At 48.2% G+C, this 27794-nt stretch overlaps 1 protein-coding gene across 3 annotated transcripts in view; it reads left to right on the forward strand.

The window, feature by feature from the left end:
* The window catches only part of PC (pyruvate carboxylase), a 239134-nt gene that overhangs the window by 24625 nt on the left and 186715 nt on the right, over positions 1-27794 (forward strand). For 2 of the 3 annotated variants that reach the window (XM_030568620.1, XM_030568617.1), the window contains exons 2-3: positions 6956-7012; positions 15414-15518. The gene's annotated coding sequence lies outside the window, so the exon portion shown is untranslated. The remainder of the gene's footprint in view (positions 1-6955; positions 7013-15413; positions 15519-27794) is intronic. The other variant, XM_030568618.1, reaches the window with a different exon arrangement.

Consider the following 27794-nt stretch of genomic DNA (forward strand, 5'->3'; position numbering starts at 1 on the left):
GAAATCTGCGTCTATGACAAAACTCACATATTCTTTGTTGCACAGAACCTAAAGATAAAAGAGCTGTAGAGTGATTCAGATCAGAGGGAGTTCCCTTTCTCTCTCCATTTAGGTCATCTAGACTTTTTTCTGCTCCCTCATAGACTTTAAGGGCAGAAGGGACCATTAGATCATTTTTTGCTCTGTTTTGCAGTGCCTAGCACAATAGGGTCCTGCCCATGACCAGGACTCCTAGGCACAACAGTAATATAAATAATAATTTATCTGTAGGGCACAAGCCAGAAAATTTCACCCAGTTATCCTGGGTTGAGCCCAGTCACTTACGTTTGACTAAATATCTTCCAGAAAAACCTCTAAGACCTCAAGAGATGAAGAATCCACCACTTCCCCTTGGAGATTGTTCCATTGTTTAATCCCCTGCTCTGTTAAAACTTTGTGCTTTGTTTCTCATTTGAATATGTTTGGCTTTTAACTTCCACCCATTGGTCCTTGTCCTCCCTCTGTACTAGATAAAAGAGCCTTTTAATACCTGGGATTTTCTCCATAGCGTTTGGATCTGTGCATTTGCTGCCAGCTTCAGTCATTCTTGAGCATCTGCCAGTGGCATTTAAATAGAACTTCTAATGACCCCAGAGCTGTTGAGTGCACACAGCTCACCAGTCCAGGGGGGAACCGTCTAACCATCTGCAGCGAGGGTAACAGCCCTGGAATCTAGGGGATCCTGTCTCTTTATTAAAGGGCACTTGCTTTGATTAGCTTACCCAGCCGTGCTGTGATCTCTCCAATGTTCATCGGCATTTATTATTATTTGTATTCCCATAGCACCTAGGAGCTCTAGTCATAGACCAGGACCCCACTGTGCTAGGTGCAGTACAACCACAGGGCAACGATGGTCCCTGCCCCAAAGAGCTTCCAGTCTAAGTATAAGCCAAGAGAGAACAGATGGAGACAGACAGACAGACGGGAGTCTAAGAAATCAGCACAGTAGGCAGTGATCTCAAGCCAAAGGTCCATCTAGCCCAGTGTCCTGTCTTCCGACACTGGCCAATGCCAGGTGTCCCAGAGGGAATGAACAGAACAGGGAATCATCAAGCGATCCTCAAGCAGGAGGGGCAGCATTGGAAAATACACCAAGGGGTTTGTTTCCAAATGTAACAAGTGGGCAGCGGAGGCTGGCACCATGGGCTGATGGCATGCGGGCATCGATATCTTAATGGTGAATGAAAGATGATGGGTAGGTCAGGAATGGCTGTGAAGAGCCTTGAAAGGGAAGACAAGTAGCTTATGTTTATAACTATAGAGAAGGGGAAAGAGGCGAGGAGGGGTGACTCACTAGACCATCCCTCTCATGAAACAGCTCCCCAGTAAAGTGAGCATCTTCCACAGCGGGATGGGATCTTTAATGGCCTTTGCGGTGTTCAGTTCTAAGATGGCAATATTGCTTTTTGAGCTGGGGGTAAAACCACAGCTAAACCCGGCATTCCAGGTGATGATGTGCAGAACGTCTCCCTCTTATTGCCATGTGGCTCAATAGTCACATTGTTGTGTAATGTGCTTCTGGATCCTGTTAATTTATTGGTCTCAGCATCCAAGCTCAGGGACTTCCACAGGCTAAAATTATAAGTGGGGTTTTTTGGTCTATTTTTAAATGTTACCTCTTCCAATTTAATTGGTTTTCCCTGAGTTCTGGCACACTGAAATACAGTCTTCTACAGGACAGGAAGGATGGTCCAATTAGTGCTCTAGCCTGGGACTTGGGAGGCCTGGGTTCAGTTCCATGCTCTGCCAAAGACCTTCCTGTGTGACTCGGGGAAAGTCATTAGTCTCTCTGTGCTCCGTTTCTCCATTTGGCAGCAGGGCCGCCCAGAGGATTCAGGTGGCCTGGGGAAAAGCAGGGGAGTGGACATAAGAAAAAGGCGTCACTCGCTGTGGCACCTGTACTGACCGGGCGGCGCTCCAAGTCTTCAGTGGCGACGATGGCGGGTCCTTCACTCGCTCCATGTCTTCGACAGCACTGAAGGACCCGCTGCCGAAGACCCGGAGCAAGTGAAGGACCCGCTGCCGAAGTGCCGTCAAAGACCCAGACTGCTGCCGGGTGAGTAAAAAGATGCCTCTAGCCAGGGAAGAGATTCTCGGCCAGGGCTCGTGGGTCCCTGTGGGAAGAGATTCTCGGCCAGGGCTTGCGGGTCCCTGTGGGTCCTGGGGCAAATTGCCCCACTTGCGCCCCCCATCTGGGCGGCTCTGTTTGGCAGACAGAAATGCCATCAAGCTGATTGTAGGGGGTGTGTGCACAGCCTCTGACAAGGTGCGGGAAATGGGGCACCCTGGTATGGAGGGATGAGGAATGAAGGGCACTCAGAGCCCTTGGTGGAGGGGAGGAGACTGGATATGGGAGGGAATGGGGCAAGATAGAGAACCCCTGGTGGGGGACAGGGGGGCTATTGGAGGGGGGGAAGTTGTGAGGAGTCCCTGACCTAGGGAAGAAAGGGAAGATGTCACCCAGGGAGCTGAAGGTGGGAATGGAGGGATGCAAGGAGCCCTGGTGGATGCAGTGGACTTGCCCAACGCCAGCTATGAAGTGTACAACCTTCCGTTAGTGTTCCCTTAGCCTCAGAACACATCTGTGAGGCTAAGGGAACACCCATGGAAGGTTGCACACTTCATAGCTGCTGGTGTTGGCTAACGCCATTAAAAGATCATGAGGTACTCAGTGAGGACCATCTAAGTTCATTAGATAGATACGCTATTCATTATTTTATATACCTCTCTCATAGCCTGCTTTCATACATCAAACCCTAATCTCTTGCAATATCTCCTCATATTCATATTTCCTGCTTCTAATGATGGTCATTACCCTGCTCTAGACCTTCTTCCATTTCTGCTAGATTTGATTTTTGAAAATCACTTGCCCATTTTTGCTGCTATTTGGCCTGAATTGTCCATGCATGGAGCTGGCAGCTGGAATTTAATAGGAGCCCTGTATGATTAGTTTAACTCTAATCAGTAAAGGTCAAGACTAGATGTTTCTTTTCCCCTGCTTAAAAGGAGCATTCAGAGCAGCCTGGTTTTCCACTGGAGCAAATCTACTTAATAAGCCAGTTTCTATTCAATGAGCCTTGATGACTTAATAGGGACTCTTTCTGCAGCTGTCTTAACTTTGGTGCAGTTTGAATAGATCTGCCTCTTTTTAACAGGCTTTCTTTCCCAATTGGCCCTGCCAGTGTGTCAGTAACGGTTTGGTGGGGACAAGGGGATATAATCTGGCAGCCTAGTTAGTGGCTAGTGGAGGAGTCACAGTTCCTGAGGTAACTGCACCTCTGTCCTCCTTGAAGGCACCACACTTAGGCCTCAGGCCTCTAGCTGTCACCTTTCTTAGGGTGTGATTCTCTCCCTCCAAACCGGGCACTTCGGCTGCAGACTACTGCAATACACTGTGGTCTGAGCGCCTGCAGTCCTGTTCTGCCACGGGCAGTGACAGGGCTGACCAGCCAACCTTCCCAAAGCAAAGCACTGTTTATTCAGAACCAAAGCCTTCTGGAGAAAACAGAACTTGAAAACAATAAACAGTTTATATGCAGGCCTAGCTTAGTAGGTGCCACCCATCTTCCACATGGGAACCCTGGCAGTTCCAGAGTCCCTCAGGTCCCTGGCAGGGCCTGTCCCTCTGGGTCACAGAAGGTCTTTTGCAAATCTTGGTAGTGCAGGGTTGTGTATTTATCATCTCTCTCCACATTGTACGTCCATGCTGTGATAGAAGACCCACAGCATGGTCGTGGCGGGCCCAGGTCAGCTGACTTGGGCTCAGTCTGCAGGGCTGTAAAATTGCAGCATAGACGTTTGGGCTCAGGCTGTGGTCTGAGGGCCTGGACTCCAGCCTGAGTGTCTACACTGCAATTTTATAGCCTTGAAGCCCAAGACCGAGTTAGCTGACCTGGGCTGTGACACTCAGGCTGCGTGGTTTCTACTGCCGTGCTGTTTCTTTGCAAGTTAAGCCCTGCCAGCATTCCAAATTCCACTCAGAAACTGAACCTTGCTGGCTTTTCTTGGTGCTGCAATCTCCCTTTTTAAATCTTCTCTGATCTGGAGAGCTGAACCATTTTGGAGCACAAAGCAGTTTGCTTCAACTGCACTGGCCCAGCTGAATGGTGGAAGAGTGTCCCAGTGGTTAGTGTACTAGCCCACAGTTGGGAGACCTGGGTTGAAGTCCTCACTTTGCTACAGGCTTCCTATGCCTCCTTTGGCAAATCACTTAGATCCAGCCCCTCAGATGGATTTAGGTGCCTAAAGAGCTTTGAGGATCTGGGCTTTAACCTCTCTGTGCCTTAGATCCTTGTCTGTAAAATGTGGATAATCGTACCTTCCAGTGGTGGGAGGGTAAATGCAGTGAAGATTGCCAGGTACTCAACTGCTCTTGTAGAGGGCTGTGTAAGTACCGAAGAGTGAATCATCTTAAGTTTTGCCATATTTCTGTGCTATCCTGAAATGCAGTGACCTCTGGGTACCTATCCCACAATGCTCAGCTACCCAGAACGATTAAGTATTATGTATTTGTATTGGGGTAGCGCCTACGAACTCCAGTCATTGCTCAAGGCACCACTGTGCACACACACAACACAGGGACAGTCCTGACCCCAGAGAGCTTACGGTCCAAGTACAAGGGCTACACAGGGAAGTTATTTTGGAATGAGGTAGGGTGTGAATTTAAAGGTCTATAGCTGTTCCAGTCAATTTCCCCATCTAGAAAAGCCCCAAGACGCAGTACTGCCAACTCCAAAGATTAAACAAATCATGAGTCTGGCACCAAAAAAATCACAATTGCCTTAAAAACCATGAGGTTTAAAAAAAAATGTATTTGTCTCTGGTTTGAGAACGGGCACAGCAGGCAGTTGCAGTTAGCACTTTCTGAAGTGTCTCAACTCAGGCCCTAAATTACTAGTTGTTATGGATCCACAGGCTCACTGCTAGGACCCCAGCTTTAGAACAGCCTCTGGGGGGGGAGCTCTTCAGTGAAACAGATCCCCTAGGGGTCTCACTCTTCCTTCAGCACTCCTGCTTCCCACTGAGAGCTCTGGTCAGGGAGTCCCACTGAGGCAGACCCTGGAGCAGGGCCACCCAGAGGATTCAGGAGGCCTGGGGCAAAGCAATTTCAGGGGCCCCTTCCATAAAAAAAGTTGCAATACTATAGAATACTATATTCTTGTGGGGGTCCCTGGGGGCCTGGGGCAAATTGCCCCACTCGCCTCCCCCTCTGGGTGGCCCTGCCCTGGAGGGAGACTTGTACAATCTCAGGGAGCAATGCACCTCCGTCGGCATCTGCGGTGATCTAGGGTGACCAGACAGCAAATGTGAAAAATCGGGACGAGGTGGGGAGTAATCGGTTCCTATATAAGAAAAAAGTCCCAAATATTGGGACTGTGTCTATACAGTTGGGGCATCTGGTCACCCTACATTTACACAGCATTGCCACAACAGAAGGGTTTATTACTTCACTTGGAACACAGCACAGAGGATCCTTGGTTAGCCTAGAGAGAAGGAACTTACAGCACGGTCCATCTGGTTTAGCCCAGAGCCCTAGCTAAGCAATGTATCCTCCTCTTGACTCCCGTTCTGTCCCCATTTGTCCAGGTTGCCCCTTCCTCAGTCCTTTATTGTCCAGCTGGTCAAACGAAGCTGGCTTCCTGCGGAGGGTGGAACATCCATGGACATATTAGTTGCTAGGTAGAAAATGTGCTGGGGGGTTGGCTTTGCTGTTGTCTTCATGAGATGGGGCCTCAAACTCAAGACAGCTAGGTGTCAGCCACACCTGTGCGGTACCCTGCCCGAGAGTAAACAGCCTGTTTCCACCCCCTCTGGTGCACCCTCTACGGGTTTTCCCAGGGGTATGCAAATAGTGCAGCATATAGGGGACACTGAGGTGCACACAGCATTCATACAAAACATTACAGAAAATTCTTATTCCCTCACGCTAGTAGCACATTTTCCAAAGCTGACAAAATGATTTGTGCTCCACTTTTATAGCGAGAGACTTAGGAAGCTCAATCTATTTATTTTATCCAAGAGAAGGCTAGGAGGTGACTTGCCCATTGTCTAGAAGCACTTGTGTAGGGAGAAGGCTTGTGACAATAGAGGGCTCTTTAGTCTGTAAGGAGGAGGGGGGAAAGCAGAACAAGATTGAATGGTTAGAAGCTGAAGCTGGACAAATGCACATGAGACATTAGCCACGTGTTTTTAACTGGGAGAGATGTTAACCATTGGAACAACAGACCTAGGGATGGGGTGTCCCTTGGAGTCTGTAAATCAAGACTACATATCTTTCCATGAGATTATTATTAAGATTGGAGTAGCACCTGGAAGCCTCAGTCCTGGAGCAGGGAGCCCTAGTGTACACTATACAAACACAGAACAGAAAGACAGTCCTTTTCCCAAGGAACTCACTGTAACTCAAACAGAAGTTAGGAGCTTGATGCCGTTACTGGATGAGATTCTCTGGTGTATGCTATGTAGGAAGTCAGATTAGATGATTTGGGATTCGGGATGAGTCCTTCTGGCCTTAAAAAATCTGTGAAAATGTTGGTCTTGGATTTCATGATTACAGGCAGAAGTTAGGACTTGAAGAAACACTAAGCATGGCTGTGAAAGAAACAGTTCTTTGACCATTGTATTGTCATTTTTCTGACTGTGCACTTCAAAAATGTAGTCTGTATGTATTTTCCCGCCCCCCAAAGTGCATCTCCTTCCACAAAGGACAACAATGCTTTTGCAAGCATGGAGAGAGGAACTACTTACAAAATGTTTTGAATTCTTTGGATTTCACACAAGTTCCTGGCAGCTCAAGACAATCTTGTTTCCTCCCCTCGATCCCCTTTGTTTCACATGATTCGAGTGGTCAGATTATCAATCTCAAGAACTCCAAAGCAAACATTCCGGTTTACATTTTTCTCTAACCTCCCCCAAGGTGAATTGTGAGAACGCTCAGACTGAATGCTTTGCAGGCAGTTCACTAGGCAAAGAGGTATGTTCTTACTTGTTAACTAACGAGGTTTGTAGTTTTCATGTGTGTTAGCAGGTCAAGGTAACTAGGGAGTTACTAGGACTAGTATGGATGCATGCCACATATTTCACCCAGGCTGCCCATGTTTGTTCTTAACCTTGAGCATAAGAGATGCAGGTGCAAATGCAGGAGAACGCCATCAGGTTGAGTTTTAGTGTCTGTGCTACAGCACAACCAGCTAACTTCACTAAAGCCTTGTCTTCTGTAGGAAAAAAAGATTCATAGATTTGTAAGGCCAGAAGCCACTCTGCCCTCCATTTATATCACTGCCTGGAGACTGTCACCTATTTACCCTTATATTGAGTGCAATAACATGTTTGACTAATGCATCTTCCAGAAAGGCAGCCAGTCTGGATTCGCAGACATCAAGAGATTCGAGACATACTTTTTCATTGGATTTTTTTTCAGGTCTTGCGGATTTTTTGTGTGTGGATCTGGCTTAGGGCGGAATCCACCACTTCCCTTGGGAGTGTGTTCCTGTGGTTGATAGCCCTTGTTATTTTAAAAAAAAAATATTTCTGCCTAATTTTGTGTGTGTCTGGCTTTAGCTTCTAGCCAACAGTTCTTGCTCTGCCTTTCTTCACTAGACTGAAAAACCTTTTATTTTCTTCCTGCAACGGTTCTTATGTACTGGGATCAAGTCACCTCTTGATCTCTTTTTTTTTTATTAAGCTGAACAGATTGAACTTCTTAAGTCACTGGGCTCAAAACAGGGGTAGCTGGGTGAAATTTAAGGGTCAGTAATATACTGGAGGTCAGGCTAGATGATATAATGGTCCCCTCTGGCCTTAAAGTCTCTGATGTCTCTCACTGTAAGGCATTTTTTCCAGCCCTTGGATCATTTTTATGGCTCTTCTCTGCACCCTCTCCCATTTTTCTCTAACCTCCCACAAGGACACCAGAACTGGATGCAGTAGTCCAGTATCAGTCTCCCCAGTGCTGTATATAGAGGTGAAATCACTTCCCTGTTAGTGTGGAGGCAAACATGAGGCAAAACCTTAGGCGCCCCACCAACGTTTACCTTGTTCAGCTAACGTGTGGAAGCTACAAACTGCCTTCTCTTCACGAGGATTTCACCACATCTTTTGCTAATGTGGTCAGAGCATTTCTTTTTTCTTAGCGTGGATGCATCTATGAAGCTTAAAACCTCAGGCGAGATCTACACTAGAAACTTTTGCTGGTATAGTAATGTCCTAGATTAATAGATTCTAAGGCCAGAGGGCCCACTGTGATCCACTAGTCTGACTGCTTCTAAAGCACAGGCCATAGGCCAGCCCTGAATTAATTCCTGGTTGAGCTAGAGCAGATATTTTAGAATAAAAGACATTGAAAAGTTCAGTTTTGATTGAAAAATTGCCCGTGATGTCTTCTAGGGAGAGTGAGAGTGTTGTATGACTTCTATGACCCTTCTGTACCAGCAAAATTCCTGGTGTATATGCAGGGATACTGGCATAAAAGTCCTTTTGCTGGCATAGCTTATTTCACTTGGGGATGGTATAATCTGTACTGGCAAAACCACTTTGTTTTGCAAATAGAAGCTGGGTCTGTTTAGGATTTGCTGGGAGAGTTGTACTGGCAACGGTGGCCTAGAGTAGACAAGGCCTGAATAGAGAAGACAGATGGAAGGAGCACATAGGTGCAGAAAGGTGAATCGACTTGGGCCTTGGCTATGCTAGACATGGTTAGCTGGTATAGCTATCCCTGTAGAGCTCCAATTCAAACAGAAATGAATTCAGGGAAGCCCTATGTCCTGTGTTGTGCAGAAGGTCAGATGAGATGATCATAGTGGTCCCTTATGAGCTCGGCACGTAGACCCAGCTGTTACTAACAGAAAAGGATTGTCTTGCTGGTATCACTGTGCCTGTGCTAGGGCTTATACCAACAGTTATGTCAGTAAGAGAAAACTAAACTGCACCCTTAAACAATCTTGCTCTGCTTAACTATCAGTTTTAGGTGTAGACCAGGTCTCAGCTGGTCGCGCAGTAGCAGAGCTGAGAGGAGAATACAGGCTTCTTTGGCTTCCAAGCTAATTCCCTTTCCACTGGACCACGATGCCTAACAGGGGATCTGACTCCGGAACAGATCTATTGCACTTGAATTGTGTTGCCATTGGGAGGTAGGGCCGGGGGAGTACATAGGACTGGAAGGGACCTCCTGGGTCACTGAGTCCTGTTTCTAGTGTGATACGCTCTCCCCAACTGTTCCAGGTTTATCACTGAGTGGCTGGCTGTGAAAGTTGCCGAGGGGGCTCTCTAGTTTTCAAGAAGGGGTTACTCTGTAGCCGCCTTTGCAGTTACAATACTATTCAGCAGCTCTGCTGAGGTGCTGTGAAGTGTTTCAGAATTGCAAGGGCGAAATGCAAGGGAGATTAAAAGAGAAAGGAATTAACATGTCTCCCATGATAAGGGCAGGACTGTGTGTGTGCGTTGAAGATAGTGGAAAGAGTCAAAGCACTGGGAGGGCAGTTAGGGCCAATGGAGGTGTTGCCAAGAAATCAGACTGAGCAACATGGAAGGAAGACTCATCAGCAAGCTCCTTAGAGCGGAGAGAATGTGGGTTGATAGGGTTTGTTGACTTTGACTCTAAGAGTATGTCTACACTAACAGAGTTACATCGCTGGCATTACATCGCCACTCGGAGAGCGCTGAAGGGGAACTGCTGTTGTGTGTTCACACTTGTGGCACCTGCATCAATATTTGGAGCGGTGCATTCTGGGCAGCTATCCCACAGAGCATCTCTTCCTCTTCTGCCACTGAGAGTTGTGGGAAGGCAGAGGGGGTCCTGTCCCAATGCCCTGTAATGCCTTGCTTCGCATCCCAGCAATCCCTGTGCTTCTGTCTTCATTTGGCACCATCTTTCAACTATTTGTGTACTGCGTGCCCAGTATCTTCGGGCTGCAGGAATGGATCCTGCACTGTTGACCAATATGCTGTTTACTCTCGCTTACACGTCACGAGTGGCAGTGGAGCTATTCCTTAAATTACAAAGACAAGAGGAGTTTGACATTGATCTCGCCACGCGTTGTAGCTATGACACGAGATTGCTTGTGGCATTCACAGAGGGGCTGAGCACAGTGGAACGCTGCTTTTGGGAAACAAGCACTGAGTGGTGGGATCACATTGTCATGCATGTCTGGGATGACGAGCAGTGGCAGCAGAACTTTCGGATGAGGAAAGTCACCTTCATGGGATTGCGTGATGAGCTCACCCCAGCCCTGCGGTGCAAGGACACGAGAATGAGAGCTGCCCTGCCGTTGGAGAAGCGTGTGGTGATTGCACCGTGGAAGCTGGCTACTCGACTGCTACCGATCGGTCACTAACCAGTTCGGAGTGGGAAAGTTGACTGTTGGATTCATATTGATGGAAGTGTGCAGGGCCATTAATCGCATCCTGCTCTGAAAGACCGTGACTCTGGGCAACGTGCATGACATTGTGGGTCCCAGGAGGAGGCAGGGTCCCAGGATGGTTAAAGATTTGTGTATGTCCAGCTATCATATGCAACCTTGTCCTTTGGAGTACAGAGCAGCAGGTACTGTACTTTCAGCAGGGCTAACCTGCAGAGGGACGGGTGTTGAGTGCAGTGGGTACTGGGAGTCCGCAGGGCTGGACTATGATGGGGGAGGAGTGGAATGCAGCGGTGACAGACTGGAGCCAGGAGGTTGATAAGACTGTGTTGGTGCTGTCTGAGGAGCACCTGGGAAAGAGTTTTGTGACAGTGGCCACAGGGGACGGTGGGTGCGGAGCTGCTCGGTTTCCAGTGCTAGCAGCGCCTGGAGCGTGTCCGCTTGGTGCTCCATAACGTTTAAGAGCCGCTCCGTGGCTTCATTCTGGTGAGCCGTGTTCTCCTTTCGGTCCCTCTTCTCGCTGTCCCACCCCTCCTTCAATTCTTGTTTTTCGGCGGCGGAGTGCATCATGATACCATGCAGAAAGTCCTCTTTAGTTCTTCATGGCCACTTTCTAATTCTGCACAGCCGTTCAGCTGGTGATGACAAAGAGGAAGGCTGGGCTCCCGAGATCATATCTGTGAAGCCAAAATGCAAATTGTACGGAAGCAGAATTGTTTGCAACACACAGACCACTGATTCAGTGATTTAAAACAGAGCCACTGTTCACACACCTGTCACTAACTGGCTGAACCCAGGCAAGAGCCACAAGACCCCCCCAAATGGTGAGTAACCACAGGGGCAGGTGAGATCAGTGGTCCAGGACTGTACTGTACCCTGGGCACGTGGCTCGTGGGAAGAGCCAGCACTGTAGGGGAGGGCCTTATAATCATTCCTGTCCTCACATTTTCCACAAGCTGTGTCCATTATGGAAGATATCTCGCTGCTGCGGGTGAGCAGGGAATCAAGGGAGGATCTTCTCCAAGACTGCGGCCTCCGCCCTGGCCCTTATGTGGCTCGCCTGTGTGCAGCAATGGTCGTGTGTTGTGTCCCCACCCCCCGCCGCCCCCAGTGACTGCAGAGTGGTGCAGGAAAGTTACCCTTCACGGGGCAAGAAACAAAGCAGCTCTGCCAAAGATCCTGCAGCAGCGGATTGCTCAGTATCTCCATGAGAGTTTCCTGGAGATCTGTGATGCGGATTCCCGTGAAGTGAGGGAGTTAGTCAACACCCTGTTCCATCACTCAGACTAGGCATGTGGTGGTATGCATGTCTCCTGTTTGCGTTTCACCAAGCTCCAACAGCTGTAACTGGCTAGCCTCCTCCGGGGTAGAGAAGAGCTCCTGGCTGCATGAATCTCTGACTTCAGAAGTCGTCCTCTGCCTCTGGGCGCCCCCCCCTCCACCTCCAAGATTTCCTCCTAGCTCAGTCCACTCTTGACTGGCACACGAGCCACCGATGTATCCACAGTGGCCTTTGCAGTGGAGGTGGGGTCACCACTGAGTATCGCGTCCAGATCTTTGTAGAACTGGCAGCTTGTGGGCGCAGCACTGGAGCAGCGGTTTGCTTCCTGCGCCTTGTGGTAGGCATTCCGCAGCTCCTTCACTTTGGCCCTGCACTGCATTGTGTCCCTATCATGGCCTGTATCGTGAAATTTGTCCATAGGTATCATAATTCCTACAGCTTGAGCGCAGCTGAGACTGGACAGCCTCCTCTCCCCAAATGCCGATGAGGTCCAGCATCTCGGCATTGCTCCAAGCCGGGGATCGCCTGGTGTGTGGAGCAGGCATGGTCACCCGGAAAGATGCACTGAGACCACTGCATGCCTCGCTGAGCAAACAGGAAGGGAACTTTCAAAATTCCCAAGGAATTTAAGGGGTGGGGCTTGCAGTAGGTCACCTGAGGGCAGGGCAGTAGAGATCAAACCGATGACCAGAGAGGTGAGAACAGGCATTGTGGGACACCTCCTGGAGAGCAGTCGCAGCACTGTAATCGACCAGGGCATCTGCACTGGCACTGTAGCCCCAGCACAGAAAGCTGTACGCCTCTCATCGGGGTGCTTTTTTTACAGCGCTGCAGCTGCGCAGTTTCTGTGCACCAAGTGGCTTGGCAGCGCGTACACCTCAGGAGTTACACCACAAAAAGCTGCTTTACTGCGCAGAACCTTGCCAGTGTAGACAAGGCCCTGAGTAACCAGCACTGCAGGGCCTTGTGTGTATGTGTTTGTCTATTCAGGACTGCAGAGCAAATGTGCTTAGTCTGAGGATAAACGCACCACTGCTTTGATCAGAGAGTAACACAGGCGGGCAGAATTTGCCTCTACAGCTGGAATTTAGCAAATGATTCTCATACACAAGCCAGAAAGAAATTCAGCTCCCTTTGGCCTCACATTGCTGAGCCAGTATGCTAAACAGGAGCTCCGTTTGTCACTAAGGCATGTCCAGACTATGACTTCAAGGTGTGATTAAATTAAATTAAGATCTGCTGACACATTGGAAAATAGGGCTTGTTTTCTTTCAATCCTGCAGAAAAATTCTGCTTTTCAGTGCAGTATCTAAACCCAAAATGTTTTGGTTCAGAATGGTGCTGTGATGTCTCATGATTCAGCAAGAGGGGTGTGGAGGGGTCTTATGCTCCTGTTGTCTTTTGTGGACTGTTGCTCCCTGCCCAGACTACATCTCCCATGATGCATCACTTTCTCCCCTCTTTTTGAGGAGGAGATGTCTTTTATGAGTCCCTGGTCATGGTGCATCATGGAAGATGTAGTTCAGTCAGATTATGCCTGGGCTCATAGATCGGTGCTGCGCAGTACCTCACCGAGATTAGAACTTCATTTGGCAGCACCTGGCATGAACCCCATCCCCTGACTGAGATGGGGGGCCCCCATCCTGCGAGACACTGCACAGACCCTGTTATTGAGATCAGGGCCCCTGTTGTGCTGGCTGCTACAATAGGATGAGATGGATCTCTTGTCTGATCCAGTCTGGCAGTCCCAGTATTACTCCCATGATCGTTAGCCTAGTGGGCAGTAGTGGTGGATGCTTGCTGCTTTCACATAGACTCAAGGTGCCTACTAGAGTGTCTCTTGAATTATTGCATCTGTCTCTTGTTGCATCTGACTGCCAGCTTATCTGATGCAGTTGATGCCAATCCGGTGTCTAGCTGTCAAAGCGTCTCAGCCCGAGCTCCGTGAATGAGACAGCTGTGAGAAAAGGCCCCAGCTGATGCTCAGTTAAATCCTGTTCTTCCTGTCAGGATTCCTTAACTTTTCAACTCCAACCTTTCCCCCTCCCTCCATGAACACCCTGTTTTGTAACAGATGCCCTGTCTTGTTCAATACTGAAATAGTGTATATCAGATCCTTGTTCGTCATTCCCATGTGACAACGTGCTGCACAATTGTATTGTGGTGGTGGCCTAGAGGCTACAACTGAGTCTGGGGGCCCTGTTATTCTGGGCGCTTCACATGACCCCTAACGTGGAGGCAGTTATAAAAGTGCTTATCCTGGTAACGCTATTCCCATGTAGGAACGAGAACCTGCTATACTGGTGTAAGGCACCTTTATACTGGCAGAACTGCTGACCATTTGTCTGGCTATGTCCACCTGTTTCGGTGCAGGGCTTGTCTATGCAGGATGATGTGCTGGAAAAAGGGACAGTGTCAATTTTAAAATGCTAGAACTGATACTGGGCCCTTCAATCTAGCAGAAAAGGTCTAGCTGAAAGCTGCAGCTCAACAATTCAGACTGGAAATAAGGCAAAAAATTTTTTTACCAGTGAGAGTTATTAACCATTAAAACAATTTACCAAGGGCTGGGGCAGGTTCTTCATCACCTGCAATTTTTAAATCCAGACTGGATGTTTTTTTCTAAAAGGTCCATGCTAGTTCAACAAGTCAGTAATTCAGGGCAGTCCTGTGGGGCCTGTGTTATACAGGAGGTCAGACTAGATGATCATAGTGGTCCTGTCTAGCTTTATAATTTGAGTCTATTCTGGAGTAACTCCTGGGGTGGGGGATGGGAGGCGCTTTTATTCTGGAGTCAGTTTCTAAAGTGGATCACCCTAGTTCCGGAATAAGAGCGTCCACATGGGGAGCTATTGTGGAATATTCCGGAATCCCTAATACCTGTCATTTTTGCTGTGTACACAAGCCTCTGAGTGGAAGCTGTTCGGGGGCAGAGACCATCTTTTTGTTCTGTGATTGTACAGGACCTAGTGGAAAGCTCCATAACTAGGGCTCCTGGGTATTACCATAATCCACATATAAATCAACAACAAAAAAAAATCAGACCCGATAATTGAAATGGTTATACTGGTACAAAACCTATGCCTAGACCAGGCCTAAGCAGGCAAAGGGTGGGAGGGGAAACGGCTCTCACTGGAACAATTCTCCCGATCTGTGTGTGCCAAAGTGATTTGCTCAATGTCATACATGGAGCCTGTGGTGGAGTAGGTCTCCCAGGCTGCAGGCCTTGACCACTGGACCATTCTTCCTCTCTAGATGGGCCAACCACTTGGTGTGATGACTTGAGCTGATGTCTGCCTGTTCCCCTTGAGCTCAGAGGGGATCGGATTGCTCCCTAGAAATGCATCCGGGTGCAAATCCCAGGGGCAGAGAAGAGTTGTTGAAGCTCAAGGACAATATCGGCACACGAACAAATGAGAATAAACTGGCCAGGAACCAGTTTTAGCTAGAAATGAGAAGGAGGTTTCTACCCACGAGAGGAGGGAGATTCTGAAGGAGCAGGGAAGCAAACATTGATAAGTTTCTGACCAGGAGCCTATGACATGGCTGCCTGCGACAGCAGGGACTGGACTCACTGAGGCGGGAGGGTTTTTTTCCAGCCCTGTGTTCTGAATCCCTGGGTTTTCTGTTCCCTCAGCAATTGCAACTCTGCATCAATTGCTATTCTCAGCACAACTCTCCCTGGCTCGATTTATTGTGGTTTTACTTCCCTTAATTTTCCTCTTTTGTCTCTGCAGGATAAAGCCTTTCCCCTTCTGGGAACCCAGCTCGGATCGGAGGCCGCGCCGTGTTTCTCACCCACGATCCCCATGCACTAGAAGTGAGGTGCAGGCTCCCTGAACGTAGGTCTCTTTGGCTTTTCCTGCTAAAACTCTCTTCACAGAGGCGTGTTTGTTTGACTTCTAAGGCTGCTCAGCTTTGCTCCTCTGTTACATTCCCTCTCTACTGCCTAGGAAGAGTGATCATGTCTTTGAATAATCTGGTTTGGTTTTTATGTTGCTTAAAAAGAGAGTTCCCTTGACAGGCAAATTACCAAACCAAATGAGACCATGTGACCTACTGGATAGAACACTGGTCTCAAACTCAGGACTCCGGGGTTCTATGAGTGTATGCGTTGTAGGGCAGGAGCTATGTCTCACTATGGGTCTGTGTGGTACCTGGCACAAGACCAAACTCCTTCTCCTTAGGATAGCACCTAGAAGTCTCAACAAAGACTGGGGCCCTGTCATGCTTGGTACTGCAAGAGACAGTCCCAGTTCCCCCCAAAATCACATTCTAAATAGGCAAAGCTTAGGAGGCGAAACTGAGGCACAAGGAGGAGATGTGTCTTACCAAAGGTCCCATAGTAGATCAGTGGCAGAGTTGGAGCTAGATCCCACAGGTCCCTGCCTCCTAGGGTGACCAGACAGCAAATGTGAAAAATCGGGACAGGAGGTGTGGGGGGAGGTAATAGGAGCGTATATTAAAAAAAAAAAAAAAAAAGATCCCAAAACTGGGACTGTCTCTATAAAATCGGGACATCTGGTCACCCTACTTTCTTCTAGTCTGGTACCTTAACCACTAGACCGTACTGCTTCAAGTTTGCAGACTGTATAGAGGCAGTGTAGCCTAGTATAGAGGATAGAGCAATGGACTGGGAATCAGGTTCTTTTCGGTTTCCGCCACTAGTCTACTGGATGACCTTTGGTAAGTCACTTTCCTGCTCAGTGACTCAGTTTCCTCATCTGTAAAATGAGAATCTTCAAAATAAGATTCCAGGATTATCACTCTGTGTGCTACTGTGAAGTCTAGAATGTCTTGAGTTAGCATGAAGCGATGGAAGTAGCTACAAGCTTGGCCGAGAGCTCTCTTTATTCAGAATAGCACCAGGTTCAATCATCTCTGGGATTCGTGGTCTGTTACCAGCCAGTGTTTAAGTTCTCAGCCAATTTTGGCTTTTTTTTTATCGACATGACTTCTTGAGTTACACCCGTGAGACAGCCCGGGCGTTCATCTACCAGTAATGATACTGACCTTCTTTTTAAAGTGCTTTGAGATCTACTGAAGAGACGCGCTAGATACAAGCTAGGTGGTATTATTAGATAGCATTTGCAAAAACATTAATTAACGTGAATTAACTCCAGTGCCACAATCTCTAGGCGTTCATAACAAATCTTGAGTTGTCCTGTTCGTCATGGCCAGGACTGGGAACAATCCTTTGTCACGTGTCTGCATTATGCTTTATGATGACGTTCGTTGAAGCCTGGGAATAAGCTGTTTGAAGTGTCCAGTTGTGCTGTTTAATAGAGGTGGACAGAATTTTTCAGGTGAAACTTGTTTTCAGCATAAAATGCAGGTTTGTTGTTGTTTGAAATGTTTCATGAATTTGTGCCGAACCAAGTTGTTTCAGCTGGAAAATATATTTAAAAAAATTTTTTTTTGATTTTTTTAATTCAAAATGACTGTTTCAATTTTTTCTTCAGTTTTTTTTAAGAAGTGTTTAAAAAAAAAACACCTCAAACTCAATGAAACATTTTGCTTTAAACTTTTTTCTTTTTCCGTTCTCCAAAAAAGTTTCCAAAAAAATTTAATTTCTGACCAACCCAAAACCAATTTTACATTTTTTTTTCTGGTTTAACCCCTGAATTAAAAACTCATTTATTTGTACAGCTCTGGGTGATGCATGTTAACCACTAGTAAATCATGACACTCTTCAGCACAACTGCACATTCAAGTCTAGAGAGAGCCCGGTGATAGAGAGGCTGTGTGTGAATCTAAGCACAAAAACAGATGCCAAGGGCGGGGTTAGTGGTTTGGTGCCAACAGTGACAGATGGATGCTTGCCATTCATTCCTGTAATAAACGGCACCAGGAATGAGTCAGTTCACATTTTCCACAAGGCTTGAGTTAATGTTTGGTGTCACTTCCGTTCTGTGTAAAGTCGATTTATGGAGCATGGTTAGTGGTGGTGTCATTTCCTTACACGCACGTGCGGCCTAAAATCAGAGCTCAAAACTCCTCCTTGGTGGCTGTGTGGTCTAGTGGCTAGGGTCCAGAACTGGGAGTATGGACACTTTTTGTTTCTATTGCTGGCAGTGTGTCTGCCGCTGACCTTGGGCAACCCCTCTTGGGGCCTCAGTTTCCTCTCTTGCTTTTATTTAGACTGTAAGATCTTTGGAGTAAGTAAGGCCTGTCTCATTATGTGTCTGTGTAGCATCCAGCATGATGGGGAGGGATTCGTCCCTGCTCTTGGTCAGAGGGATGGGTCTGTGTGGCACCTGGCATGGTGCGGGGGTGGGACTCCCTGATCTCAGTTGAAGAGTAGGGGTATCTGTGTAGTGCTCAGCACCAGGGGCTACCCACTGCCCCTCATTGCCTCTATTGTAGTGAGTACATTTGGAAACCTCCCTAAATTAGCTGGTTTAACGAACATGCAATTAATGGACTCTGGGGGCTACTCATCTCTAAACTGATATTTCCTGCAGCTATATGATTCATGCCTGTTTTCACTCCCAGCTAGTGTCTCTCCCCATGAACTGCCAGAGATACAAAGGCTGGAAGAATATACTGGGCTATGAGCGGATTGTCTTGAATAAGATAAGAATATTGCAGCTGTGTAAACCAGTGTATCTGCATAGTAATGTCTGTTAATCACACTTAATCTCTCTCTCACTCATATACGCACAGACACATGCACACACAGACACACTGCCTTCCAACCCTCAGAACAAAAGGCGTTTCAGTTGCAGCAATTGGAAATGAAGTGGCATTTAAAAGGATAAATCATAACATACAGCTGAATGCTCAGAGGTTTGGGCTTGAACCCTGTAAGTCACTGCCAGACCCCGTCCCATCACTTCCCTAGCAGCTGATGGCACACTGCAGTGCCTCTCAGAATTGGACCCTGCGTTAGTCAGTTTGAAGCAAGCTTGCCTATAGAGTGACAGTCAGGGAGGAGGGCTTGGGGAGGAGGTAGGAGGAGTCTAGAGTCAGTGGGGAAAAATACACAACCTTGAAGAATCAAAGAGGTAATGTCAATTATTATTGCATTAGGGTAGTGTTTGGAGGCCTGGACCAATGAACTGGGGGGCCCTGTTATGCCAGTTCTCCACAGTCTCTGATTGAGGCATGGTCAGTTGCGATAGCAAGGGCCTGGAATTTATGACCCATGAAGTCCCTTCCATGCCAATGTTCTTGTGAGATGGGGGCCCCTCTGTCAGGCTAGGCACTGGCACAGCACTCAACAGATTGGGGAGCCTCCATCATGCCAAGGGCTGCATGGACCCTGGCCAAGCTAGGCCCCCATTGTGCTGGGTGCTGTCCAGAGACACCATGAGAGAAAGTCCCTGCCCCAAAGGGCTCAGAAGAGAGGGCAGATGCATATGGACCCACAGAGGAGCACAAGGAATAGTGAGACAATTCCACCACCTTCCTTAGCAAGCTGCTCCAGTGGTTAATTGGCCTCAGAGTCACTGATCCCTGGAAATCCCCCGGACCTTTAAGCTTTCGTGGAAATTTGGTTTGTTCCAGGCAATGGAAGCAGATGTTGAATCAAAAGGAAATGTGCTTGTGGTCTTTTTCAGCCCAGTTAGCTTTCATCAGCTTTTAGATTTCCAGCAGCACAGCCATGCGAAGGAACAAAGGTGAGATGAGGGGCTGGCCTATCTTATACAATTAGGTTGACATAAGACAGCTTATGTCAACCTAATTAAGTCAGTGTCTACACTGCAGCCTTCCTCCCACCGATGTAAGCGCCCTAGGACACCGACATGATAACTCCACCTCCACAAGGGCTTGTGACGGTGTAGTTAGGGCGACACTGTCTGTGTACCGTTTGTGTAGACGCTATGTCCCTTACATTGGCTGTCTTGTCAATTTCATGGCAGAGGCTATGAAATTGACAAGAAAGCTGGCTGCTAGAGCCCAGCTCCCCTGGAGAGCTGGGTGGCTTCCCCCTGCTCCCGACTGGGAGCCTGAGTGAGAAGCCTGAGCAGCCTGCTCCCTGCCAGGAGCCAGGCAGCTGTGTCAATTTCACAGCTGGGTAAGCTGTGAAATTGCCACAGTTGCCTGGCTACCCTCAAGGAGCGGGTGGGAGGGGGCAGAATTCAGGGCAGCTGGACTCTGCTCCCTGCGCGTGAAAAGCCCTGGGCAGCTTCCCTGTGCTCCCAGTGGAGGTTATGCAGGGACGAGGTGGGGGGCCCCTCCATGTGTGGGTATGAGCTGTTCCAGCAGAAGTCTGTAGTGTACACCTGGCCTACGACTACCAGTGCCTTGCCTCCACTCTGTTTTACAGCAGGAAAGTGACCATGTGTTAGTCATCCCACAGTGAAACAACTTGGGTTTGGTTTTGTTTATTTAATGCAGTGAAGACAAAGTCTAAGGCGTTTAAGGTCATGTCTACACCACAAACCTGAGTTGACATATATGAGGTTAACTTACACTGCAGTGGTTCATGTCCACACAACCTTCCTTCTGTCGTGGGTGCAGGTCCTCACCGGGAGCACTTCCACTGACCTAAGAGGGGCAGTGTGGGGAGCTGAGGGCCTGGTCTCTCACTTCTGCTGTCAGCTCCCTGCCAGGAGCCTGGCTGTTCCACAGGCTCCTGGGATCCTGGCAGGCTCCCCCAAACCCTCCCCTGCCACTCCCCATTCCCCACCAGGAGCAGTGGAAAGCTGCTGGTGGCTTCTTCCCTTCCCCTCCTGGCTGCACTGCCTGGGACATTGGGGATGGCATGGTGCCAGAGGAACAAGCAGTCATGGTCTCCCATTCACGTATCACCCATGCTCAACCCTGCTTAGCTGCAGCCCGGGTCAGAATCACAGCATGTGGATGGCCTGGGGACAGTAATTTCATTTACTCTTCAAATTAATTCAGGAAATTAATTTGAAGACTGACTGGGGACATATTAACTGTAATTGGTTAAGTGCTTCCCAACAAAGAGGAGCTGCTTGGGGCCTGGGGGCGGAACTGAAAGTCACAAGGAAGGAGCAAGCCTTGTCCCATACTAACACACTCTCTAACTCACACTCCTTGGTCAAAGGTCTCCGCCTACCTTGCATTATGGGGCAGGGGCTTTACACTCCATTCTCAGAGCAGTGACTTTTGCTGTCAGAGGTGGGAGTCCTGACTCTCAGCCCCCAAACTCTAACCACTAGACCCCACTCTATTTCTAGAGGCAAGCATAGAACCCAGGAGTCCTGGACCCTCAAGTCCCCCGCTTTAACCACTGGAACCCACCAACCTCCCCCCCACCTCAACTTTTAAATAGAACCTGGGAGTCTCATTATTTGTATTACTATGGTGCCTACACGCCCTAGTCACAGACCAGGCCCCCACACTGCTAGGGTCTGTTCAAACACAGAACAAAAAGATGATCCTTGCCCCAAGGGGCCTTTAGTCTAATTATTGGAAGTCCTGGACTCCTACTCACTCCTGTTTGGACCACTCATCTCAGAACTGGGCATATAACCCAGGAGTCCTGACGCCTAGCCCCCGCTCTAACCACTTGACCTCATTTCCCTTCCAGATCTTGGAACAAACGTGGTATTTAGTGTTTAGAGGAACTAGGCCCCAGTCTTGGTCAGTGCCTTAGGTGTTGCTATCCTGCTAGTAATAGACAGACATCCTTGATCTGGGATCCGTGAGGCTTCCACCTGAACTGATGGGGAGCTGCTACTAAACTCCTGGAGAGAGAGAGCAGGATTTTCAGACATGACTAGTGATTTTGGAGTATCTCAATCTTAGGCTTTGCTCATCCTCAGCCTCCTTAAAAGGGCCTGTTTTTCCAAGAGCAAGTGCTCAGTGCTTTCTGAAAAATGGGGAAATCCCCAAAGAGAAGCAGCAGAAAGCTCTGTCCTGGGGCCCTGCGACAAAGAGCAGATCAGAGGCAGCTGGGTAGGCAGCTTGCTATAGCAGCATGAATTGGACTGCGTGTATTTCTGGGAGCAGCAGGGCTCTGTTTACGTCATTCATACAGCAGAGCTCTTTATTCTCCTTAAATTCAGTGGCGTTCCGGCCGCGCCTTATATCTGACACTTCAAATGTTCTCCTACTTTCATCTGGCTTTCAAATGATGCGAGAATTCTTGTGCTCCAGCTCAGTCCTTTAATACTGCAGCCTGGGAGATTTAGAAGAAAGAGATCTTTGTTGCAAAGTACTGATTTGGGCTTTATCCTGTATTTGTGCTCTTATTTTTTTAGCTGCGAGAAGTATTTGAACCAGTTAAATGGTCCCATGCCCCACACATGAACACTTCATCTAAGCGTGGCTGTACACACAGATCCTGTGCCTCATGAACAGCATTGGTCCAACCTCCATTGTGCAGGTGCTGTGACTCCAGTATAAAGGTGCCTTCTGCTGACGTAGCTTGTTCTTATAAACTGTCAGCCTTTCAGGGCAGGGCCTGTCTCTGCAATGCCCAGAGGGATATCATCAGTGAGGGTGTGAATGGTACCCAGAGTGACTGCGGGCCTCAGAGGGATAGCTCAGTGGTTTGAGCATTGGCCTGCTAAACCCACGGTTGTGAGTTCAATCCTTGAGTGGGGGATTTGGGGCAAAAATCTGTCTGGGGATTGGTCCTACTTTGAGCAGGGGGTTGGACTAGATGACCTCCTGAAATCCCTGCCAACCCTGGTATTCTGTGATCTCAGGCAGAGACTTTGGGTACTGTGGTTATTATTTGTATGTCAGGCCAATGAGTTGTGCTTTTGATCTACATTCCTGTTTGTGTCATTGGATGTGATGGGTTGAACCCCCGGGGGTGTCACCTGGTGTGCTGGGACACCACTGAGTCAGACTATTCTGCCAGCCTGAGTCCCCTTTTAACTGTCCTTGCTGGGCTAGGCTCCCCAGTCTTTTCCAGCCAAGCACACTGACAGGGCCACACCCAGCTGCACAGACGGACCAAGATCCACTCTGGAAAGTCTCATCTTAAGGGACTTGCCACAGCATCCATATGTCCACCCGGCCCCCCCTTGGAGTACAAATCCAAAATGATATGAAATTCGCCTCTTCCCTCAGTGTGGAGGAGGGTGTGCACAACTTCTCCCCCCCCCCCAGTTAGAAATCACATAAACTGGGTTATATTGTAAACCAGAAATAAATTTATTAACTATAACAGGTGTATTTTAAGTAGTTAAGGAGGTAGCAGACAGAACAAGGCAGATTACTAAGAAAATAAAACAGAGCTCGCAAACTAAGCTTAATACACTAAAGAAATTGGTTACATGCAATTTCTTCCCCTAAATGTGGTTCTAATAATCTTCTTCACAAGCCAGATGCCCTTCCAGCCTGGGTCCAGTTTTCCCCTTCAAGTTCAGTCTAAGCTGTTTCCAGCAGTCATCTTGGTTGGAGTAGAAGGGGAGATCTGCTGACCTGGATTACCTCACTCCTCACCCTTAAATAGGATTCGCATAAGGCAGGAGTCCTTTGTTTCCAAGTTTCTCTCACTCACACACAGACACACACACACACACACACCCCTACCTGCCTTCTCCTGGAAAAGTACAGAATTCAAGATGGGCCCCAGTACCAGGTGAGATGGTCACATGCCTCTGTAGGGCCCCCATAGCCATTCTTCACAGGCTGTTCACAGGAATACTGAGCTCTTTTGCAGTCCGTTGTCCTTGTTGATGGGTCATCAGCACCGCTGGCTTTTCCACTGTTGTACCTGAAGTGTTAGCAGTGAGCGTCTTGAAATACAGATCCATAGTCAGTATTCCTAATTTCAGATACAGAAATGATACATGCATACAAATAGGATAATCGCATTCAGTAAATCATAACCTTTCCAATGATATCTTACATGAGCCATCTTGCATAAAGTATATCTGTTATTTCATATTCCTATCATAAGCATATTTTCATAAAGAATATGGAATGACACATCACAGGACATAGGCCCATTTTACAGGTAGGGGAAACTGAGGCATGGAGCGAAGTGACATGACCATGGTCACAAAGGGAGTCTGTGTTTGTCCAGGGTTTACCATGATTTATAAACACACAAGTGGACTGGAAGTTAGCAGCCTGGGTTTGAAGCCTCTGTTTTGACTACATTCCCAGAGGGGGAATAGGACCCAAAAGTCCTGACTTCTGGTTGTCCCTCTGCTCTAACGATTTGACCACACATTTCCTTCTAGTACTAGTACTACGGTGGCACATAAAATCTCCAACTAAGAGCAGGGCCTTGTCCCACTGGACATTGCCTAGACACACCATGAGAGAGAGTCCCTGCCCCAACAAGATTATGATCTAACTAGACATGGTTGAGAAACCCAGGCACAGCGAGGCGAAAGGGCCTGCCCAGACTCTGACAGAAGGTCAGTGACAGAATCCGGAACAGAAGCCAGGTCTCATGTCTTGGGACTAAATCCCAGGACTTCATGCAAGACTGTTCTGCGTTTGAGCTTAATTTGCAGAGCTAGCAGTTGAGGCTGATCTTTTTTTATTCACAGACTGAGCAAATTGGCTGCAGTCAGAGACAATAAATATACAGCACACAATGGCCGCTTTAGTGTCTCTTCCCAGCGTAAAACTGCTTAGTAAACAGGCTTTTTAAAGAAACAAAGAAAACGAGGTTGAAAAGAAAACAGTAGGTACTGGTTTGCCCAGGCCACTCACCTAATTTTCTTCCATCTGTAGCACTTCCAACGTGCCTAGTGGGAGTTTACAACAAGCTTCTTATTACAATAACAACTGTGTATCTCATAAACTTCCTTTGTCTTGCTTGAATTCCCTTGGGCACTTTGGGAATGTGTAACTGGAATACAAGCTATACGGCCATTGCTTCAGCTGCTGTTGACATGCAGCTGTTTCTGGGGTGGAACATAGCAGCTTGTTTGACCGTGCACTTACTGTGCACAGCCAGTGGTCACTGAGCAGCTGAGCTGACCTTTCACTGAGATGAATGGGCCAGTTCACACCTCTCCAAGCAGGCTCATCTCTGCATAACAATGAGGGTAACTAACCAGTGGCACAATTTACCAAGAGCTGTGGTGGATTCACCATCCCTGGCAATTTTAAAATCAAGATTGGATATGTTTCTAAAAGATCTGCTCTTTTTCAACCCACTGTGAATTCAAGGAATTCCTATGGCCTGTCTTTATATAAGAGGTCAGACCAGATGATCACAGTGGTCCCTTCTGGCTTTATAATCGCTGACTGTTGCGCCTGGTTCATAGATTCACAGATTTAAGGTCAGAAGGGACAATTATGATCATCTAGTCTGACCTCCTGCACAATGCAGGCCACAGAATCTCACGCACCCACCCACTCCTGTAACAAACCTCTAACCTATGTCTGAGCTATAGAAGTCCTCAGATCGTGGTTTAAAGAGCTCAAAGTGCAGAGAATCCTCCAGGAAGTGACCCGTGCCCCACGCTGCAGAGGAAGGCGAAAAACCTCCAAGGCCTCTGCCAATCTTCCCTGGAAGAAAATTCCTTCCTGACTCCAAATATGGCGATCAGCTAAACCCTGAGCATGTGGGCAAGACTCACCAGCCAGCACCCAGGAAATAATTCTCTGTAGTAACTCAGATCTCGCCCCATCTAACATCCCATCACAGACCACTGGGCATATTTACCTGCTAATAATCAAAAATCAATTAATTGCCAAAGTTAAGCTATTCACTGTCAAAAGCACCGGTGTGGACAGCGCTATGGTGCTGGGAGACGTGCTACCACTGACATAGCTACTGCCGCTCTTTGGGGGTGGTTTAATTATGCCGGTGGGAGAGTGGCTACACAGGAGACCTTACAGTGGCGCAGCTGCAGCGGTACAGCGGTGCTGCTGTGGGGTCCATAGTGTAGACACAGCCTCAGAATGTGGTACATCATGGTTACGTAAGTGGGGAGAAACTCCCTCCTTCCTCAGTTTTCCAAGACTTTGGTTTTCTTTTCAGTTTCAATGTCTTTCCATTAACTTTAATGGGCCACCATTGTGTCTTCCTGGCTGGACAAGGGATGGGTATTTGAAGTTGGTTTCGTGTAAACAACTGCCCTTCCCTGCCTGATTACATCACCCTGGTTCCCACCGGTGAATGGGGTAATTCACACCTCTGGTAGTGATTCTGCAGGCTCACCTCTGCATCAGTCTCTAGGCAAAGCAATATTAACTAGGGATGTAAAGATCGTTTACACAGTTAACTGTTTAAACGCTATAATTTTATCATTTAGCTGGTTAACCGAGGTCGCTCCAACTGGCGCAGGGTGGCCAGGGCTGGGGTCCCTCTGGCCGGCGTGCAGGGGGTTAACTGTTAAGGTTGGTTAACAGTAACCCTAATGCTTATCAGTTGACTGGTTAACCGTTGAACATTTTACATCCCTAATATTAACACCTCCCCCACAACTGTGGACTCCAGAGAGTGGTATGAAGGTGGCTTGCTTCCCTTCCCATACTGACGTGAGCTGTACCATTATAAGCACTTTCATATTGGTAAACTGAGTCCACACACTGGAGCTGGAGGATTGTACTGGTTTAACTGTACCGGGACAGAGGTCCAGCTTTTGTGTGTGGGCAAGTCACTTGGGGTTAGTCTACACTACAAAGCTCTGTTGGCGTAGTTATATCAGCTAGGAGCGAGGCTGGCAAACCTCCGGGGCAGACACAACTATACCGACTGAAGAGGGCCTCTGTTGGCATAGATAACGTCCCGGGAGGTGGTGTTACTGTGCCAGTGGAAGAACTCCTGTCAGCTTACACTGCATCTCCATGACAGGGCTTTGCTGGCATAGCGATCCTGGAGTAACTATGCTGGTTGTGCTGAAGTGAGGTTTTGTTCATCGTGTTATGTTGCATGTGAGTCTTACTGTCCTATACTAATATTGTGTGTACCTTCGTTTCCCTGTGTACTGCACCAGTATTTCAGTGGTGGGAATTAGGAGTGTGATTTTTTTTGCTGAGACCTTCGGGGCAGGTGAGGCTGTCCAGCGGTCTGCACATATGTTATGGTGGTGCCCTTTGTAACCTGAGACCCAGGAGGGGATGTGACCAGGTGACACCTTTTGACCAGGAAGCAGGACAAAGAGGAGGAGGAGGCGCAAGGGGTGTGTCGGAGGTCCAATCGCTGGAAACTGGCAGTCTGCTTGGGGGACTGAAAGAGGGGGAGTCCAGACTGTCTGGCCCAGGACTCCCCAAGATGGACTTGGCTAAAAGTCACTGATTTCTGTGATAGCCAAGCTCTGTTCTACGCTGTGTTCCTGTCAACTAATAAACCTTCCTGTTCTACATGCTGGCTGAGAATCACTCCTGAGTTGGGGTGCAGGACCCTCTGGCTTCCCCAGGAGCCCCTAGGGTGACCAGATGGGATGAAGAAAATATTGGGACACATGGGGGGAGGGGAAGGAGTCCTGCCAGCAGAGCAAGAGAAAAAAACAAAACAGTTCTCCCCCCCCGGTCTGGTCACCCTATGAGCCCTGCCTGGGCAGACTCGCTGCAGGAAGCACACTGGGAGGAAGGGGATGCTGAATGCTCCGAGGTCAGACCCAGGAAGGTCGAAGCTGTGTAAGCTTCTTGCCCTGGTGACAATGTGCTCAGAGAGAGGAGGGTCCCTCAGAGTCCTGACTGGCTTCGTATGGAGTAGTTCCAGAGCATTGGCCTAGTGATTCCATGACCCTGGTAAAGCATTTGTGGTGTAGACAAGCCCATAGTCTTTCTGTGCCTTGGTTTTGCCGTGTGTAAAAATGGGATAACACCTCCCTGCCTCACAAGCGGAGACGGGGTGAGGGGGAGCATATGTAAAATGACAATGGGCTTAGCTGAGGGACCCTTATATAAGTATCTAAGATAGAAACACGTTTAGTACTAGGATTTTAGCTAGCAAAAAAATGTAGGGCCTGCTCATAGCCCCTTCCCTGCTCGGGTTCAACTGCAGAGGACAGCTTGGTGAAAGTGTCTGGCCAGCAGGGAATCTGCGAAAGATCAGGTTCAAGCCACCCGCTGTGTTTGACCCACTCAGCAAAGGTCAAAGGTTACCCCCCTTTAATTTGCTTCAGGGCCCAGGGGTAGATTAGTGACTCCTCACCCAGTTTACAGGGCAGAAAAGCTCTGCCCATTTAATACAGCCATCCAGCAGTGCAACTTGTGCTCTCACTAGGTAACTGTGTCCTTTCTCATGCCCGTCTAAGCTCAGCAGAGCCATG

Source organism: Gopherus evgoodei, chromosome 7 (assembly GCF_007399415.2).
Source record: "Gopherus evgoodei ecotype Sinaloan lineage chromosome 7, rGopEvg1_v1.p, whole genome shotgun sequence".
In the NCBI taxonomy this organism is placed as follows: Eukaryota; Metazoa; Chordata; order Testudines; family Testudinidae; genus Gopherus; species Gopherus evgoodei.